This window comes from Brassica rapa, chromosome A04 (assembly GCF_000309985.2).
Source record: "Brassica rapa cultivar Chiifu-401-42 chromosome A04, CAAS_Brap_v3.01, whole genome shotgun sequence".
Lineage (NCBI taxonomy): Eukaryota > Viridiplantae > Streptophyta > Magnoliopsida > Brassicales > Brassicaceae > Brassica > Brassica rapa.
In genome coordinates, this window is record NC_024798.2 from 7499313 (window position 1) to 7518578 (window position 19266).

Genomic DNA, 19266 nt, shown 5'->3' on the forward strand with positions numbered 1-19266 from the left:
TAATTTATGGAGTACCATAATAAAATTGTAACATCTCCTCACCATATATGGCTATTGTGCATGTTTGTTTTCTTGGTCTATGACAGTAATTCTGTGTAATAATAGATTCTTGGAAGTTCGAAAAATTGTTTACAAATTTGACAATATTGACAAAACATTTTCACTTATTTCGACATAATTCAGACGGTATTGCGGATCATTTTCTAATAAATCACTTCACTTTCTAAAATAGATAAATGTAACTTAAGATGTAATAAACTAATTATTTAGAAAATACTTATTGATGACTATGGAAACAAATAAATCATCATCATGTGCAAGACTATCAACATATACTATAAATGTGATGTTGACACGGTTTTTGATGCTCGATCCAAAATGGTTACAAAAAGATAGATTATGGAGAAAAAATGGTGCAGCAAAATAGTGGAGCTCTGAAAATTTAGGAGAATCATCATATGTTTTATAAGCAGAAGGAAAACTTCTTATGATGACAATCAATGATACGAAATTCAAAAGTTCCAATATATTATTTTTGAAGAGTGGGGGGGGGGAGGGGGGGGGGGGGGTAGTATTGCCAAGTTTTAATGAAAAAAATAAATAAATTGTGAACACATAGTCTATCAATGCAAACTCTTTGAAAATATTTTTTGATACATATATTTCTTAAGAAGTTCTATATGTGAGGTAGAACAAATTGATGTTTCAACAAAGTCGCTCATTGTCTTGCAAAGAAGAGTCTTCCAAATTCTTCATTTTATTCAGTTTGTTGTGATCTTCTTATTTTGTTAGTAAACTTGCAAGTTTTACTTATAACAATCTTTCAATAAGCTAAACACACACATTTACTTATTTATTTAGCATCTTACATTCAAAAGTCTATATGCATAACTCAAAAACTTTCTAGTTAAACATTTTTATTCTATAGTGTTTGACTTCCTTACAAGAAACTAAAAACCCCTTTATTTCGAAAACTTTATTTCTATTGGGTTAAGCACATACAATGCTTCTCCATACTTATTTATACTCAATAGGTCGTGGCTGACCTTCTACAAACATTAGGACGAGAATACACTACAACCATGTCAGTAAATACAAGAAAATGATTGATAAACCTCTTCAATTGTCTTCTTCATGTTCTTCTTTTGATGACGCTCACACCTTTTTGCATTATGTTCCGTCTCAGCACACTTTGAGCAAAGCACTGTGCACCACGCCCTTCCAAGTTTTTTAACCCTCTTCTTTTTCTTCTTAGTTGATTCATGTTTGCCATTGTTCCTCTACGATGCTCCCTGTCGCTCTTCCCAAGACTCCGGTGACTCTTCCCTGGCTTTAGTTTCCTCCGCAGCTCAGCCGTCTCCGCACCGCGACTCTATGCCGGGGGCCACCGCTTCAAACTTTCCGACCATAATTTTCTTCTGCTTTTGGAATCCTGATGTTGAGGGCTACTGATTCACGATGTCAGTGTTTGTGTGGGGTGTTTCATCTGTGCTAGATCTTGGATCTAAAGTTCTTCACGGGAGACTTTTACTGAAATTTTTCTGCGCTTCCTCGTCGCTGGGTTTATACTGTCGATTACAGTTCCTACCTCATATCTGAGGCTTATGCTTGCTCTCTTAACCACGAGCCTCTCCTCCGCTGATGCCGACGCCTCGCGTTCCTTCCCGAAGCTTTTCCCCTTCCCTGTCAATGGAGTCTCCTGAAACTGTTTCATCTGGTTTTCCTCCCCTGCCGACTGAGCCACCAGATCCGGATCTCGACGTGATGCTTCCAGTGAATCCTCCTGTCCCTCCAGTCCCTCCCGACCCTCCACCAGTTCTCCTAGATTGTGCGTTTCTCCACCATATCTCGTCGTCCTTTACCACTCCTCACCATCAGAGATATCAGGAAGCTCCGATGCCATGGTTTCTCTGTGCTTCTACCGGTTTCTCGCTCAAGCTTCTCTGCTCAGATGCATGTATACTATCTGTTCAGTCTTTGTGGATGAATCCTTTACTGGCTGAAGTCGCTCTTTCCAGCTCTCTCACCACTAGCCAGGTCTCCTCCTTCTTCCAACTAATTCCGGTGTCAAAGCTGAGAAACTTGGTCGCTTGTGTGGAACATGATTCGTTAAAGTCACCCTTACGAGATTTGCCTTATTATCATCAAGTTGAGATATTAGTTGCAAGGTTTTTGGGGTTACTGACAACTGATTGCAAGCTTACCTTCTTTCATGGCTCATCATTTCAAGTCCTTGAGGACTGGACTTCGAAAGTTGAAATATTGGTGGGGGTGAGTATTCTGTATGCAGTTGTTATTACCTCAGCGCAATCTTTTGGAGTGCAGTTCTCTATTGCTATTTGCAGTTCTAAGTCAATGCATATCCTTCATTTGAAACTTTGGTTACATGTTGTTGGACCCATCTCCCCTTGCTTCCGGCTGTAGCAAGGTATGGTGTTCATATCTTGTTGGAGTGAGTCATTCTTGTTCGATAATTGTCTCCGAATATATTGTAATTGGCTGCTTCGTAAGAGATCCTTGATTCCTGGTAATCAAGAGATTATGCTGCTTTTGAATGGATCTTTACCTCGTAGTGAGGATGTTACAAACCCTTTGAGCTTCAGGTTTAAGCTCCCTTTCCCTCAGTATGAGGATGCTACTCTTTATAGAACCAGGTTATTACCTCATTGTGAGGCTGTTATCTGGACTTCTGTCTTTGTGGCTATGGATTTTGTTGGATCAGGCTTGTCTATTTGGCGATGGTGTTTCACCTCACAACAACCAATCTTTTGGAAGAGGAGTTTGGTAGCCTCTGAGTTGGTTGGGAACTTCTCGCATTGTTCGGCTAATGGAACGTGGATTGTGAGTTCTGCATTACAAGCCAATGATGGAATGCTTCAGGAAGCTCCTCACTCAACATTATCATTTGGACCTTCAAGCCTTCAGATTCTTTCGGACTTTATCGTCCCCTTCTCTGCCCTGCGCACAGGGTTGGATTTGATTGAGATTACAGGTTACTTTGTCAGGAACCTTGTCCCTCTCGACATTCCGCTATCATGCTCTTTTAATCTTTGCAATATCTTCGTTTTAGTTGTTGTTGTTTATGCTATGGGTGCTGTCCCCAAACTTTGAGAACACTGTTTTGAGTTTATGAAATGAAACCGTTGACAAAAAAAAAGTTGATTCATGTTTGCCTTACATTTTAGGGAACTTCTTTAGATTTTTCTTTTTCTTTCTCCCAGATAATTCAGGTTATGGAGGAGCAGCTATCAGTGGTAAACTTGAATGCATACCGAGACACTCCTGGTCCTCTAACTAGCTCAATGTTTGTGTTGTAAATTTACCTGCTATATAAGTGTTCTTAAGAATCTCGAGACATAATGATCAACATTCAAACCATCATTGATCATTGCTCCATAGGCATTTTCACAAAGACCTCCACTGATACGCAATTTTCCACATGAACATGTATGCCTTATAATGTTGACACTATATGAATTTCTATCATAGCTTACTTCAAAACTAGAGAAATTCTACAATCATCAGTGATCTTCATCTCCTCTGCAAGTAATTTTACTACATACTTCATACACAATCCTTCATGCTTATTTGATGTTATGTGTCTTTTTGCTATGTCATATCACTTGAAATACCCTAAGGAGTGACTTTACTCTCTCAAATAAGAAGTTCAGTTGTAGTACTTAAGGATCGAATCCACATGGAGCATGGGCACACAATAAACTCAATACAGTCGCGATTAAGCTAGGTAAACAAGTATGAAAGCAGTAAATAAAGTAAACATGATGAACAAGGTAATTGTTTAGTTGATTAATGAGTTCTTTGATGGAATGAGGGTTGCTAGACTTAAGGTTTCAGGTATCATGATTATAATGATATAGATGCTAATGTTATCAATCCTAGAACTCAAATTCTAATGAGAAAGTATTCAGCTTCCGCGTGCGAATAAATCCTATTGACTAAGTCCAATATCTCAGCTGTCACTTGTTGATATGGTTCGAGTGTCAATCAATGCTATGAGATTAGCGTCGATCGATATTTAACTAGACAAGTTTTATCAAGCCGTTCAATAGGTTCACTAGTATTAACTAAATTAGTTGTCATTTATTTCTAGCAATCCTAGCTCAAGAGAATTAATTTAGGTAAAAGACCATGTCGTCGCGTACGTCTAATTATCCTAATTTCAGTGTTCTAGTTAGCTACTCTAGAACACAAGCGTTACAAACAATTATTTGAAGGAAATCTTATCACCTTAGCGTATCTATAGTTTGGGCTAATCCCTCATAATCTTACTTTAAACCCTAAATCTAATAGAGATCTATTTAAACATGATAGTTGTCACAAAAAACCATTGATGAATATATATAAAATAGAAAGCAATATGAAAACCAAAGGAGTTAGTTCCAAGAGGACTCTGAAGGAGTTCCTCTCTTTTCTCTTACATAAAAGTAAGAACAAAGAATAGAATAAAGCGTAGCCGTCAATAATGGCATAAAAAACACTTAAATAGGATTTTAGATCGTCCAGACGCATTCTGGTAATTTGCGATAACTTCTGGGCTTAAATCGATCATGAAATAGGCCCAACCCGTCTTCTGGGGTTACCGTCGATTGACACCAAGTGTCTGTTGTCGATCGACATTTCTTCATCTCCTCGACAACTTTCTCCGGCGAGGCAGACATACCACTCTTCAGTAAATCAGGCATAACATCTGCTGTAGGATGTTGATTGACCTTAAACCGGTGGCATTGGAAAGCTAACTCAAAGCTCTATTGTTTGTAAAAAGATGAGCCCAATCTCACTGTGGAAATATCTCCATCCATAGCTAAATATCTGACGCGTCTGTGTAGTTCTGCACTTCAAAAGGCTCCAAAATCACCAAAGTTCTCTAAAACTTACTTAAACCTGAAAACACTCTAAAACATACTCTAAACATAATTAATAGACCTTAAAAACACATATACCATGGTCTAAAAGTGGTAAAATCCATGGTATATCAATTCCCCCAGACTTATCCTTTTGCTTGTCATCAAGCAAAACACAGAGTAGTCTTATAAAAGAGGTTTGAAAGCAACAGAGACTCACACTATGAAAAGAAACATTTTCATATGAAAAAAGTAAATTCTTTAAGTTTCAATATCATTTCTAATACACCACAAGGTTTATCTTTATCATCCAGACTCATCTATACTTTTGTTCTACGTCATCAACTTCACAATTTTCCACGGGTACCTAGAGAAATTCTACAATCATCAGGGATCTGCTTCTTCACTACAAATATTTTTACTACATACTTCATACACAATCCTTCATGTCTATTTGATGTTATGTGTCTTTCTGCTATGCGATCCATTGCATGTCTTCTTATCATCTCCAACATTTTCACTGTTGCCTTGGCTCTTGCTTCCGTGATAGTGAAGTTAAAGGACTATGTTGCATTGCTGTCAACATTTCACAGCAGCCTCCAATTCTATAAAATGGTCGAGAACAAGTATGCGGCTTCTGTTTCATGACATCATTGTACCAAGCCAAGTTGTATGCCTTCAACTTAGCTAGGTTGTAGATCTATCTATGTGCAGCTCCTAACAATGTCCCAAATCATCTGTTTTAGTAAAATATTCTTGGCATGAATCTTCTTCAAGTTTTCATGATGTGTTTAACACACTTTCTATGCTCAGCATTCAGTAACTCTGCCTCCACAGCAGTTTAAGTCCCTTAGATATCCGAAAGCAAAACAAACCATTGCCATCTAGAATAACTAAACCTCTCTTGATTTGTTGGATGAACCATATCTAATTATCTGTAGTCTCAGATTGCACCACTACCCAAGCAATAGGATAAATCTGATTGTTTGCTTCATGCCCAATTTCAGTTAGAAACACCCCTTTTACAACAACTTTCAAGAAGGTACCATCAACTCTAGTGATTGGTCTATACCCTCTCCATGTGTCTGAAATAATCCCAAAGCATGCTCAAATTAACCTAAAGAAACTCTCTCAAATAAGAGCGTCATCATAGTACATAAGCGCATGTAAGAATATGAAATTCAAGCTATGTCAATTATCCTGTAATTTCGTATAATTGTGTTCGTAGTTGCCATGTTTAATACCTGCAAAATCATTGTATTTGGAGATGTAGATGAGTTACCTAGAAGAATGGTCCCTTCTCGACATAGATCATTCAAATTCTTTGTAAGGAGCAACTGAAGCCTTGAAAGCCAGCACGCTTCGTTTTCCAATTATTGGGAAAGCTGTGGTGAGTGTTTGCTTTGACTTACTTTGTATCATTAGAGTCCGTTTTCAGAATGTTTTTATTATGATTTTTGTGTTGTTAGGTTGATATATCAAGCATATTGTTAGTTAAGCTGTTGATGTCGTGCACGGTCTGGCGTCTTCCATATTCTCGCTGATAACAAAGGTAAATTTCGATTTTATGAAGCTTATCCTCTTATCGTTTCTCTGTAGCCGCAACATACTCTCCATGTGTACATACTGCAGTGGAGTTGGTTTTCATGAGAGTTCAGAGATGCAAACAATTATCATAATAATTATTATTAGATATAAAGTGGAAACTACGTGTTAGTCATTCTTATATGCATATGTCCAGAAGCTGAAGGCTGAATTGTTTCAAGCATTAGTTACTGGCTGTTACTCTGGTGTTTTGTGGACCTTATCTAAATGCATGTTTTTTTTAATTGTTTGTTGTCATTGGTAACTAGATGAAATTATAATTAATTCAGTAATGACAGAAATAATGAATATCAGTCTTGCTCAAACAATGTCAAGGACTCTTATCAATACTAGCAGCTATGCAGGTTAAAGATTGATCTCTCTTCTCTCGGTTTTTTTTTCCCTTATACATTTTTCTTCTTGATCAAGTTTTTATAAGTAAATCAAAGCCTCTTTATAGGTTAAAAACTATAGCATGAAGACGCACATAAAACAACTAAGCTGGAAACTGACTTCACAACTGTAGAAACTGATGGGTTTTCCATGACTTTTGATTTCCTAAGCTTTGTTTCAAGTTATTGAATTTCAATAATTAATACCCGTTAGCACAAGTACCTGGTTTTTTTTTGTGCACACACAAGTAGCCGGCATAGCTTAGTTTTTAAAAGCTTAACATAGGAGCCTCATCAGATATACCTTATTAAATATTATAACTACTAGAATGTAACGAACATGTGTATATTCTAAAATAACAGCCTCACAAATCTGGTATTAAACAGCATATCTCTGCAACAAAATAAGTTAAAAATTCAGAGATTACTTGACTATCAAGCAATTACTAACACCATCCAAACATAAGAAAATATCATTCAACAATCTAAGTTTCCACTACAAACGGTGTGCGGTACAAAAAGGTTCATACACGTTTCAAAAACCCAAATAATAACACTTTAACAAAGTACAAAACACAAAACTTGGAGAAGTTTTCTAGTACAATATCATATCGTTTTCTGAGACCACAATGCAATAATGAAGAGGCAAACTCAAGCAAAAATCAAAAAGAAAATCAGGTTTAATGATTTGTCAGAATCTTTCACAGACCAGCAAAGAGAATTTAAATAGACCAAAACTTCCATTTTTCAAGCTCCATGCCATCTGGTTGAATGGTCTCCACTTCCTTAGTCTCAACCTCTTTCCAGTTTGGATAGCACCGTCCTGTTCGACTCTTCCTGTCAAACCAAAACCACTCAAAAAGGTACATCTTTAGTCAAAAGAATAAATAATAAGTTAATAAACCAAAAGAGAGATTGATCAGCTCACAAATGGGATTGATGCGACCAGTGGCGGGGTACAGATGTGTTATCTAAAAACATTCACAACCACCAAGGAGATGCCATCTAAATAACATCAGTGATTTGATACATTCTAACAATGTTTTCTAAAGTGTTTTTAAGTCTTTATCGAGTCTTCCTAGTCCTTTTCGAGTCATTACAGGTCTGGAGCTGCATTGGATGGGAGATGGACCAGCTGGAACAAAAGAGGCAGAAAAGAGTGCAATTTGGTGATTTTCACGCAGTACAGTCTTGATGGTTTCCAACCATGCAGAACACCCCGAGTGCATATTCCAGTGGCAGAGATTTTTAAGGAAGTTTCCAAATATTTCGGGATTTTACCTAGGGCTTTCCCTTTTTTCTCCTTGAGACCTGCAAATATATCTTTTCTTATTTTTTTAGACATTCTACATTACTTTTTAAAGAGATTTTGGAGAGAGAAAACTTGTACTCTTGTTAAGGAAGAAGAATGTTTACATTCTTTGGAGAAGATTTCTAAATCCTGTTTGCTTTTTATTATTGATTCAAACATGTTTTCTTCATCTGTTATCTCTATGTTTTCTCTGTCCATGGCTGAGTAATCCACTTGCTTAGTCTAGGGTGTTAGGGTGTTAGATCTGTGAGCTAAGCATAAATAAGTTAATCATTCAATTGTCTTCATTCATAACTGTTCTTATTGCTTGCATTAAACTGGCCAGTTATTGTTAGATCCTAGGTTTAACTGATTCATTAACCGTGTAATAGGTTGCTAGATCTGTTTTGAATGAGCATCGCATCACATCCCTAATCAGCGAAAGTACATATTATGGTGTTTTGTGAACATATCGGACTTGATCTCTATTGCTTGTTGCGGGTCTTGATCCAAACGAGAGTTTAGGTATCAAGATCGATTAGCATAGAGAGCAGTACCACGACAGTGGACTGTTCTACTACTTGAGTGATCCGAGTTCTAAACTTTCTCTTATTTGAACGTCAATAATTGTTTGGCTCACACTTGTGTGGGAACCGAAATTCGCAATGTCGATTTCCGTTTAAATAAGGAAAGTAGGAGAACCCTAATTTCCCAAAGGTCCCGGATATCTGCTAATGCCACACGCCAAGCAATCGGAACACGGAATAAAGACGAGAAAATATAATAAATCAAAAAGAGAGCAAAGTAGATCTTATTCTGAATTCGCGTTTGAGCGTTACAACAAGCTAAGAGCCTGGGCTACAAGAGCTGTCGGCAAGATTCCTAGTTCTAAAACCCTAAGACGACAACAACCTAATTGAGTCGCAGCTCGAATAACAAAAACGGAAAATTGCTTAAACTGCTCTAAGTGCTAAGTTTGTTGTGAAAAAGTTCTCTCCTTGTGCCTCTCATCTAGGACTCCTTATATACTCGCTCCCAGGTCGGTCTACGCTTTTTCCCTTCAGCCTTTAAGCCGTCATAGCTTAAAAATGGAGACATTCCATTTTCCCGATCTTCGTAATTATCTTCGAAAACTTCGTATTTATCCGCGGAAACTTGACATTTATCTTTCCTTGCGAACCAAACATATACCGTCCTACGGTTTACGGGCTTTTGGTTAAAAATCGTAAGTGGGCTTCGAGTTACGTCTTAGGTCTCTTTGGGCCGTCTTTTGACTCGAAATGTTTATTACATCTTCTTTCGATAAAAACGAACTTTCTGCGGTTTTTATCGTAAAGTTCAATTGATGACTTCAAATGACGAGAACATGAAATAGGTTTGCTATGGCCTTCAGACGATAGAATTAAAGAGAAGACGAGAATGCATGGATTCGTGTCGTATCGACGTTTCGGGAAAGCTCGGTCGCTACATAACGACCGCGCGGGACGCGTGCTCGGTCGCGAGCTCGGTCGCTACGTAGCAACCGAGCAGGACACGTGCTCGGTCGCTACGTAGCGACCGAGCAGGGTGCATGCTTGGTCGTTGCGTAGCCATCGTTCTTGGCTTGTCTGTGGTCCGATGGCCATACTTGAGCTTGTCCGTGGCCGATTTGGATACATGTATGTTACCTTCGGACAATCGGTATTTAGTGGTTCGATTGAGATTTGAACAATATTTTACTGCAAGGCTCTTCGTAAAGATTTCTTTATGAAGATTACTTTTCGTAAAAACGTTCATGCTGATTTTTACGGACTTTCAGATATTGATTCCGTCGTGACCGATTTTGACCCCAACAGTTAGCCCCCCAGCTCGTTAAAACCATGAGCTTCTAGCGTGAGGTTGTAGCGAGTGGCTTGGCAAGTTAGGCAAGTTAGGTGAGTTAGGCAGAATTAATGGTTGAAAAGGTCCGTGGTAAGGGGTCTTCTCGCTCTTCTTAAAGTAGAACGCGATAAGATTGGGGCTGCGCCTTATGACGGGTGCCTACGTACCCTTGTTGAAGGGATCAAGCCTTTCGTAGTTCGTCTTGGAGTTAAGGTTCTTATGACTAGTTTTCTAGCGAGACCTTTGCGGTCTAGTTTATATGTAGAGGTTATCAGGCGTGTTTCTGCAGATGGCATTTTATATGGGTGTAGAAGGAAGACTCTGAGTTATCATCTTGTAATCTAACTCTGTGTGAACTGCTATATCCGTGATCTGTTTCGAGAGTTTTCCTTAGTTTGTAAACTTGCGGAATTTCTGAAGACGCTCGAATATACAAAGAGACAAATTTTGGGATCTCGTATCAGGGTGTTTGATACTATGCCTAGAGATGTTAGAGACCAGTGCGTTGGGTTTAGGGCAAGACCTAGGTTTACTCCTGGTTTTAGAGGGGGCGATGACTAATTCGACTTACGTATCCCGTTTCAGTTTCATCCTGATTCCATACCGATTTAGAGTCCGCGATAGGTTCTCGGCTTATACGACTTGTATGGTTGGAACTGAGCATCTCTCCAAGGACAATTTTTAAGCCTCCTAGAAGTGCTGACCAAAAATTTTGGATTTCTTTTATAGTGCTATTATCCTTGTGTCCGATGTACGAAAGTCATCTCTACGAGATGGCTAAGTCTGTTTAGGACGTTAAGAGTTTGTTGTGATCAGCAACAAACTTAATGGTAAAAATTACCATTTCGAGTCTTCGCAAAGGACATGTTTTGAGAAGATGTTAGTGCGTATGACTGTCTGGTCTTCCAAGAAGATGTTTTATCGAGGAAGGAAATTTCATCGAAGAATGAATCTTTAGGCTTCTGCGACGTCTCGCAATGCTAAATATTTGTTATTCTTTCGTATGCCGTGTTTCGTGCTTGAAATGTTCGCGCGCTTAAAAATGGTTTGCGATGTTGCATGGGTTTAGTCTTAGCCCTGCGTTTGAGAAACATTCTGATTTGACTACGGATGTTCGCAGCCAAAATTGTTGTTCCTGTTTGGATGCTAATAACTTGATTTACGATCGAGGAATTAGGACTGAGGTGTCGCGTAAATTTGTCCATGGGAAGAAGCCTTTTCCTTCATAGTGCTTTGTGAAGTGTTGGCCTTCCGAGATCTATTTCGTGCATTTTGAGGATGTTTCGTATAGCTGTAGAAGCTTTGTTACGAATTTTTCCTTACATGCCGCATATTATGGGTAAAACGTTGCGGGGTTAAATTGAATTGTGGAGCGTATTGAACTTGGTCAATTTTCGAAAAGTTTAGATTTTTCGTTAACCATTTGTTGTTAGGACTGAGTTTCGTTACGAAGAATTTATCATATGACTTCCGACTATGAGCTATACGATAATTTTTCTCTTAATAGTCACACGACGTTTTTAGACAAATCATAGATTGTCGTTTAGCCGTTAAGTGGTAGAGCAATGGTTTCTCAAATAATTTGGCTTGACGTGAGGGATGTGTTCACTCAGGTAGCCAAAGATGTTGTAGGTCAAGGATTATACCATGGTACTTTAACATTTAAGGCCATTTTAGTTTACGATCATCCTTAAAGGGGATGGCAAATATTGGTTTGGACCTTTAGTGGAAGGCGTAATTGACCGAGGGCCAAAGAGCGCTTGTCGAGATTGATAGGCCAATTTTCCTGGGGTTATCCATGCTAATATGGCCGATAGTCGTAGAAAACGATTATCCGCTCTAGGTTTCAGTTATACAATGAATATTTCGTATAATGTGGCATATAGTCTTATGAAAATCGAATATTTTTTGCCTGAGGAAAACGAAGCCCAAGAGGTTTGCTACATAACCAGTGTGGAGTCAGCGGCGGGACGACTGCCTTCTCGGATGTGACCGAGGGAAAAGAAAAGCAGATGCCAGTGAGCCGTAGGGTTCTTCATAAAGCCTGTTATGTTAACTTTAGAAAGTTTCTTCGTAAGACATAGTCAGATTGAACGAAGGATTTTGTGCGTAAGTAACGGGGACTGGTTTTATGAAGGTTGTAAATCGGTGATATGTATACATATGCTAAAGTAGAGTTGTTTCTACAGGTTTTACGAGAAACGTTTCTGCTGTGATTTCGATCTTAGGTGAAAGTTGCTTGGAGTTACTCATGGAGTGTTACCGAATTTTATTTCATTACGATCTAGTCGCAGAAAGTTTTTCATAGGTTTTATGAGAGGATTCTCATGATACATTCGTTTATGGAATGAATTAGTCAACCAGAGGTGGATCTAGCCACCATCGGGAGGAAAGTATTCCTTTTAATGTGCACGATGCTACATCTATTTTTGAGTTTTCTTCGTCACAACTGTTTTTGATGCTTTTCCGTGACTCACTTGGTACAACGGAAACTGAAAGAAATGCTTTGGTGATTGAAGATTTCTCGTAGAAATTTTTAAACGAAACTGGCTTTCTAAAACCGGAAAGGGCTTCAATACTTTGGCTAATCGTCAAGTTTCAGTTTGATATTGGTACAGGTTTTTTGTACGCATGATTGCGACAAGAAATGATGTATAGTCTTTGAGATTATGTTCATGATCGTCTGGATATGTTGCTAGCGTTTAGACGAATTTTAGATTTTCGTTTGCCTATTTGAGACGATTTGCTTTGACAAAATCGTTTTCTTGACGATTTGCAAAGGTTTTTGAAGTTTGGGAGTATACGAGTATAGTATACGTACCTACTCCCCATTTTTTTTTATTTTTTTTTTACGGAAGAAAACGGTTGAACCGATACTTTGAAGTGTTGTGTAGGTTTCTTCTTCTGAGGTTTGGAATGGTCAATAATTCGGGATGATTTAAAGATGACGCTTGGTCTGTGATTTGGTTGTGTCCACGTTGACGACTTGGAATATGTCGGTTCCAAGAAAATTGCCAGAAACGAATTGGTTTTAAGACGACGTTCATATCTCTAGTTTTTTTCTCCTTAGGAAGCGAGCTTTATATGCGTCGTGATCGTTTCTCGATTTTCGGAGAGTTTAGATCGATTTGCAAGATCTGGATGAACAGTTATGGAACAATATATCGAGATAGGAAAAATCGCCTAAGACATAGTTCGCTAGACTATTCTCCTAGGTTTTACGTTCCTTAAAGTTCTATGGCGGTTTCAAATGCGTTTTTATTTCTTAGTAATTTCCTACAAAAATTCCAAGTGATTTCAAAAATTTCAAGTCGGAAATACCTTAGTTATCTCGACAGTTTTCTCTCTTCTTAGTTTTGCTTGCTCATTTCCCCTTCCTCTTCTCGTGTATGTTCGCCATTTTCGATATTGGTGTTTATCCTTTGAAACTTGACATTTATCTTCCGAACTTGACAGTTATCTTCTCCTTAGATACGACGTCAATTTTATAAAAAAATTCAACGTAATCGTATAGTTGAGGCGGCTAAGATGTTAAGTTAACCGTTGTCGTTTTATACGATTAATCTGAATCCATGCGAGAAAACAAGTCTTTACGGTTTTTTTTTTCGTAAAGTTTCAATGGTAACACATCCATGCTAGACGTTTCGATCGAGATTTTGAAGGAGAACACAAAGATGGAGGTAAGGGCGAGTTGGAGCAAGCGAAGGAGTTTAGACGAGTCTTACTTGTTTTCGTCGTAAAATCTCAACGGAAACTTCGATTGAGACAAAACGAAAAGCGTTTTAATCGGGATTCAAAAGAGAACACAAAGAAGGAGCTTTTTGAGGTCTGACAGATCGCTATGTAGCGATCTGGAGGTCTGACAGGTCGCTATGTAGCAAGTTGAAGTAAGCCAAGAAGAGTCTACTTGTTTTCGTCGTAAAATCTTAATCGGAGTTTTAAAATCTCAACGGAAACTCCGATTGAGACGAAACGAAAAGCGCTTCAATGAGGATTCAAAATAGAACACAAAGGACGACCTTTCTGAGGCCTGACAGGTTGCTATGTAGCGAGTGGAGGTCTGACAGGTCGCTACGTAGCGAGTAGAAGCAAACCAACAAGAGTCCTACTTGTTTTCGTCGTAATATCTCAACAGAAACTCCGATTGAGACGAACCGAAAAGTGTTTCGATGAGAATTAGAAAGAGAACGCAAAGGAGAACCTTTCTTAGGCCTGACAGGTCGCTATGTAGCGAGTGGAGGTCTGAAAGGTCGCTATGTCGCGAGTTGAAGTAACCCGAGAAGAGTCCTACTTGTTTTCGTCGTAAAATCTCAACGGAAACTCCGATTGAGACGAAAAGAAAAGCGCTTCAATGAGGATTCAAAAGAGAACACAAAGGAAGACCTTTCTGAGGCCTGACAGGTCGCTATGTAGCGAGTGGAGGTCTGACAGGTCACTACGTAGCGAGTAGAAGCTAACCAACAAGAGTCCTACTTGTTTTCGTCGTAAAATCTCAACGAAAACTCCGATTGAGACGAAACAAAAAGTGTTTCGATGAGGGTTCAAAAGAGAACGCAAAGGAAGACCTTTCTGAGGCCTGACAGGTCGGTATGTAGCGAGTGGAGGTCTGACAGGTCACTACATAGCGAGTAGAAGCAAACCAAGAAGAGTCCTACTTGTTTTCGTCGTAAAATCTCAACGGCAACTCCTATTGAGACAAAACGAAAATCATTTCGATGAGGATTCAAAAGAGAACACAAAGGAGGACCTTTCTGAGGCCTGACAGGTCGCTATGTAGCGAGTGAAGGTCTGATAGGTCGCTACGTAGCGAGTAGAAGCAAGCAAACAAGAGTCCTACTTGTTTTCGTCGTAAAATCTCAACGGAAACTCCGATTGAGACGAAACGAAAAGCGTTTCGATGAGGATTCAAACGCGAACGTAGAGGAGGACCTTCTGAAGCCTTACAGTTCGCTACATAGCGAGTGGAGAGTTGGCTTGAGCTAGGTCGCTACGTAACGACCGAGCCGTGTACTTGCTCGGTCGCTACGTAGCGACTGAGCCATGTGCGTGCGCGGTTGCTACGTAGCGACCGAGCTGTGTGCGTGCTCGGTCGCTACGTAGCGACCGAGCGGTATGCGTGCTCAGGCGCTACATAGCTACCGAGCCGTGTGCGTGCTCGGTCTCTATGTAGCAACCGAGCTATGTAATTGATTTGTTGCGCTTCCTTTTTCCGCGATTAACCTAGGGGTTTTCTGCGGTTTTTGGGAGAACCAGTTTTAACTTTCCGAAATATTTTCGGAAAACGTGTTTTGGTAAAATCTTTACGCAATGAGATTTCTTTTGTTCGGTAATGAGCCAAGCTTATGGGGTTTGATAAGATTTATCGTTTCCCTTTATGTTTAGAAAGAGAAATCGCGAGCTCGTTTCATTGCACTTCCTGTGGCAAAAAGTCGCAGCAAGGTTTTCAATTTTCTCAAGATCTGTGGCGTTTGCGTAGGCGTTGGCCATAGGCGCAGTGGCGGCTGAGGTTCTCTTACCAGCGTTATTGCGAACTGCGAGTTTTGTCTTTCGTATTTCCAGACATTGTTTTGATCAAGCGTTTTGTGGCTGAGAGTTAGATTGATCCGTACCCCCTCCTAGCGCCAAACTGTTGGAACCGAAATTCGCATTGACGATTTCCGTTTAAATAAGGAAAATAGGAGAACCATAATTTCCCAGAGGTCTCGGATATCTGCTAATGCCACAAACCAAGCAATAAGAACACGAAATAAAGACGAGAAAACATAATAAATCGAAAAGAGAGCAAAGTATATCTTATTCCGAATTCGCGTTTGAGCGTTACAACAAGGTAAGAGCCTGGGCTATGAGAGCTGTCGGCGAGATTCCTAGTTCTAAAACCCAAAGACGGCAACAACCTAATTGAGTCGCAGCTCGAATAACCAAAACGGAAAATTGCCTATACTGCTCTAAGTGCTAAGTTTGCTGTGAAAATGTTCTCTCCTTGTGTCTCTCCTCTAGGACTCCTTATATACTCGCTCCTAGGTCTGTCTACACTTTCCCCCTTCTGCCCTTAAGCCATCATAGCTTAAAAATGGAGATATTCTATTTTCCCGATCTTCGTAATTATCTTCGAAAACTTCGTATTTATCCGCGGAAACTTGATATTTATCTTTCCTTGCGAACCAAGCATAAACCGTCCTACGGTTTACGGGATTTTGGTTAAGAAATCGTAAGTGGGCTTCGAGTTACGTCTTAGGTCTCTTTTGGCCGTCTTTTGACTAATTACGGCTTCTTTCGATAAAAGTTCGACTGATGACTTCAAATGACGAGAAACATGAAATGGGTTTGCTACGGCCTTCGGGCGATAGCATTACAGAGTAGACGAGAATGCTTGTCTCGAACTCGGTCGCTACGTAGCGACCGAGTGGGACGCGTGCTTGGTCGCTACGTAGCGACCGAGCTTGGCTCGAACTCGGTCGCTACGTAGCGACCGGGCAGTGTGCATGCTTGGTCGTTGCGTAGCGATCGTGCTTGGCTTGTCCGTGGTCCGATGGCCATACTTGAGCTTGTCCGTGGCCGATTTGGATACATGTCCATTGCCTTCGGACAATCGGTATTTAGTGGTTCGATTGAGATTTGAACAAGATTTTACCGCAAGGCTCTTCGTAAAGATTTCTTTATGCAGATTACTTTTCGTAAAAACGTTCATGCTGATTTTTACGGACTTTCAGACATTGATTCCATCGTGACCGATTTTGACCCCAACAACTTGTTTAACACCCGATCAAACCACCCTAGGATATCATTTTAATCATCTGAAATCTTTAATTAATCTTGTTACTTACTTGTCAGGATACACAAATCTTAAAACCCCCACATTGTCTTAGCTTCATATTGATCCTACAGAAATAAAGTGTAATCCTTGGTCTCTATGGATTTGATCCTAAAGTGCTATATCGACATACCATTTGATTGTGGTAGTGTGCACATTAGGTTAATTGGTGTGCGTATACACGTTATATCAATTGGGCGCTGTTGCCGAGGACCAGCTTATTTCCTTTATTTTTCAGTTATATATTTAGTCTAAGACCTCTGACTTGCTCTATCCTATTTGTTGCAGCTAATGCTCCAAGTGCATGACCATTATACATATTCGAAGAAACACACAAGGAGAATTAGTTACGCTTACTAACCAGGAGCTGGCAAGGTTAGAAAGACAGAACATACAACAACAAAGGCCAAACAACACCAAAATGGGTGATCAAGGCCATCAAGATGATCTCGCTGCAGCAATGCAACTCATGCAGCAGCAGATGCAATAGTTGCAGCAGAGCATCCAAGCTCAGCAGGATGCTGCTTAGAAGGCTCCTCCAATCGGGCAGATAAACCTTCCTTGCAACATCCCTACTACTCGTTCTGCCATAGTTCTTCCACCCTGCCTCAGACAGGACTTCGAGATCAAGCCTGCTTTGATCGGTCTAGTACAGAGAAAGGTATTCTCTAGTCTCAAATACAAAATTCCAATGGAGCATATTGAGAGCTTCGAAAAAGTCTGCAGTTTCACTCGCGCAAATGGTGTTCCACCAGACTACATCAGGTGCATATTATTCTCATTCTCTCTTGATGGAAAAGGTGCACGGTGGTTGAAGTATCTCCCTACTGGCTCTCTCGCTTCATGGGAACATGTCCGATCAGCGTTCCTCAACCATTTCTACTCTAAGGCGAGAACAACTGCATTGAGGAACAAGCCACCTCCTTCAGACATCTCATTGATGAGCCTTTCTTCGACGCATGGGAGCGTTTCAATGACTATCGCAGAGAATGTCCTCACCATGGATTTTGATGATGGCTACCTCTTGGAAATTTTCTATGATGGAGTTGACTGGGAATTTCAGAGTGCTATGAACTCTGACAACAATGGAGACTTCATGACTCAGACCACTGATGGAGCATTTGAGCTGATTGAGAACATTGGATCTATCTCAGCCAATAAGAACGAGGAGAGTGATTGCTCCAAGAAAGGGAACAATTCTGACACCTAGAAGATAGATGAGCTGACTATCAAGGTTGATCTGATCATCTACTGAAAAATAACCAAGGGCACGTCTTCAGCATGGAGCAAGCTACGGCCGGGCAGATTCAGAACCAGATCCAGCGACAACCGTAGAACAATCGGCAAGGTGTTCCAGCTACTGGGAACAGTCAACCAGATGAGCTGAAGGGTATGGGTATGATGATGCAACAGCTGTTGCAGGGTATGCTGATTCAGAGCAAAGCACTGAATCAGGTTTCTACAGACATCAACAACAGGATGGACAACATGTTCACGGAGCTGAATGCAAAGTATGATATGTGAGCAACCACATCAAGAGGATTGATGTTCAGCTTGCTCAAACAGCTGAGAGTGTTAAGAGGCAGCAAGGTATGCTTCCTGGAAAGAGTGCGATGAATCCTAGGGTTGAGTACTGTAATGCAACAGAGCTGAGATGTGAGAAAGATAAGAGAAAAGAACCAGAGTAACTGTCTGCTGAGACTGCTCTAGGCGCAGAAGAGAGAACATAGTAGCCTGCTAGCTCTGAAATGCAAACCTGCTGAGACTCCACCAGTGCGATTCTATGTTCCTAAGGTTTCCTATCTGATTCTACCTAAACATCTGATGGATCCTATTAGTGCAGAGCAGCTAACTGGGTTTAGGAATATGGTGAGAAGGCTTCCTTAAAATATCTCATTTGAATATGCTTCGGAGATTCAGCCATTGCATATGTTCTTCAAAAATTGCAGGGAATCTCAGGAGGAAATCAAGGCACTCTTTAGTGAAGCACTGACACCATCGCTGAAGGTACTGCCTAAGGTTGATGACCCTGGAAAATTTGTTTTTCCTTGTTCCATTACTAGAGTGGAATTCAAGGAAGCTCTTTGTGATTCTGGGTCTATTGTGAACCTTGTCTCAAAAGCGATTGTAGACGAGCTAGGCATTTTTGATGTTGAGCCTTCTTAGGTGAAGCTGGCTTTTGCAAACTCTTCCGTGGCAGTCCCTTATGGAACCATTCGCAATCTTCCTGTCCAGGTTGGGGACTGTGTGCTCCATACCGACTTTCAAGTTATTGAGATGAGGAAGGATCATGAGATGCCTCTGATCTTTGGAAGGTCATTTATGGCTACAGTGGGAGCAATTGTCGGCATACCTAATAAGAGAGTCTCCTTCTCCAATATAAACAATAAGGTTTTCTACAAGGCTGTCCCAACCAGATCACAAATCCGATACGCCTCCTGCATCTCAATGGTCAGTACAGAACAG

At 40.1% G+C, this 19266-nt stretch overlaps 1 long non-coding RNA gene and 1 pseudogene across 2 annotated transcripts; one reads left to right on the forward strand and one right to left on the reverse strand.

Annotated features, from left to right (window-relative positions):
* Positions 1-236: 236 nt before the first annotated feature.
* Positions 237-15908, forward strand: LOC117133790. Of its 2 annotated transcripts, XR_004457817.1 has the most exons (3): positions 237-2428; positions 2537-14775; positions 14957-15908. It is a non-coding gene; the product is annotated as an uncharacterized LOC117133790 (long non-coding RNA). The 2 variants fall into 2 exon arrangements; XR_004457816.1 differs by having other exon boundaries at positions 2537-15908.
* A 1822-nt stretch (positions 15909-17730) lies between these two features.
* On the reverse strand, positions 17731-17807 carry LOC117133866 (annotated as a pseudogene).
* Between the last annotated feature and the right edge of the window lie 1459 nt (positions 17808-19266).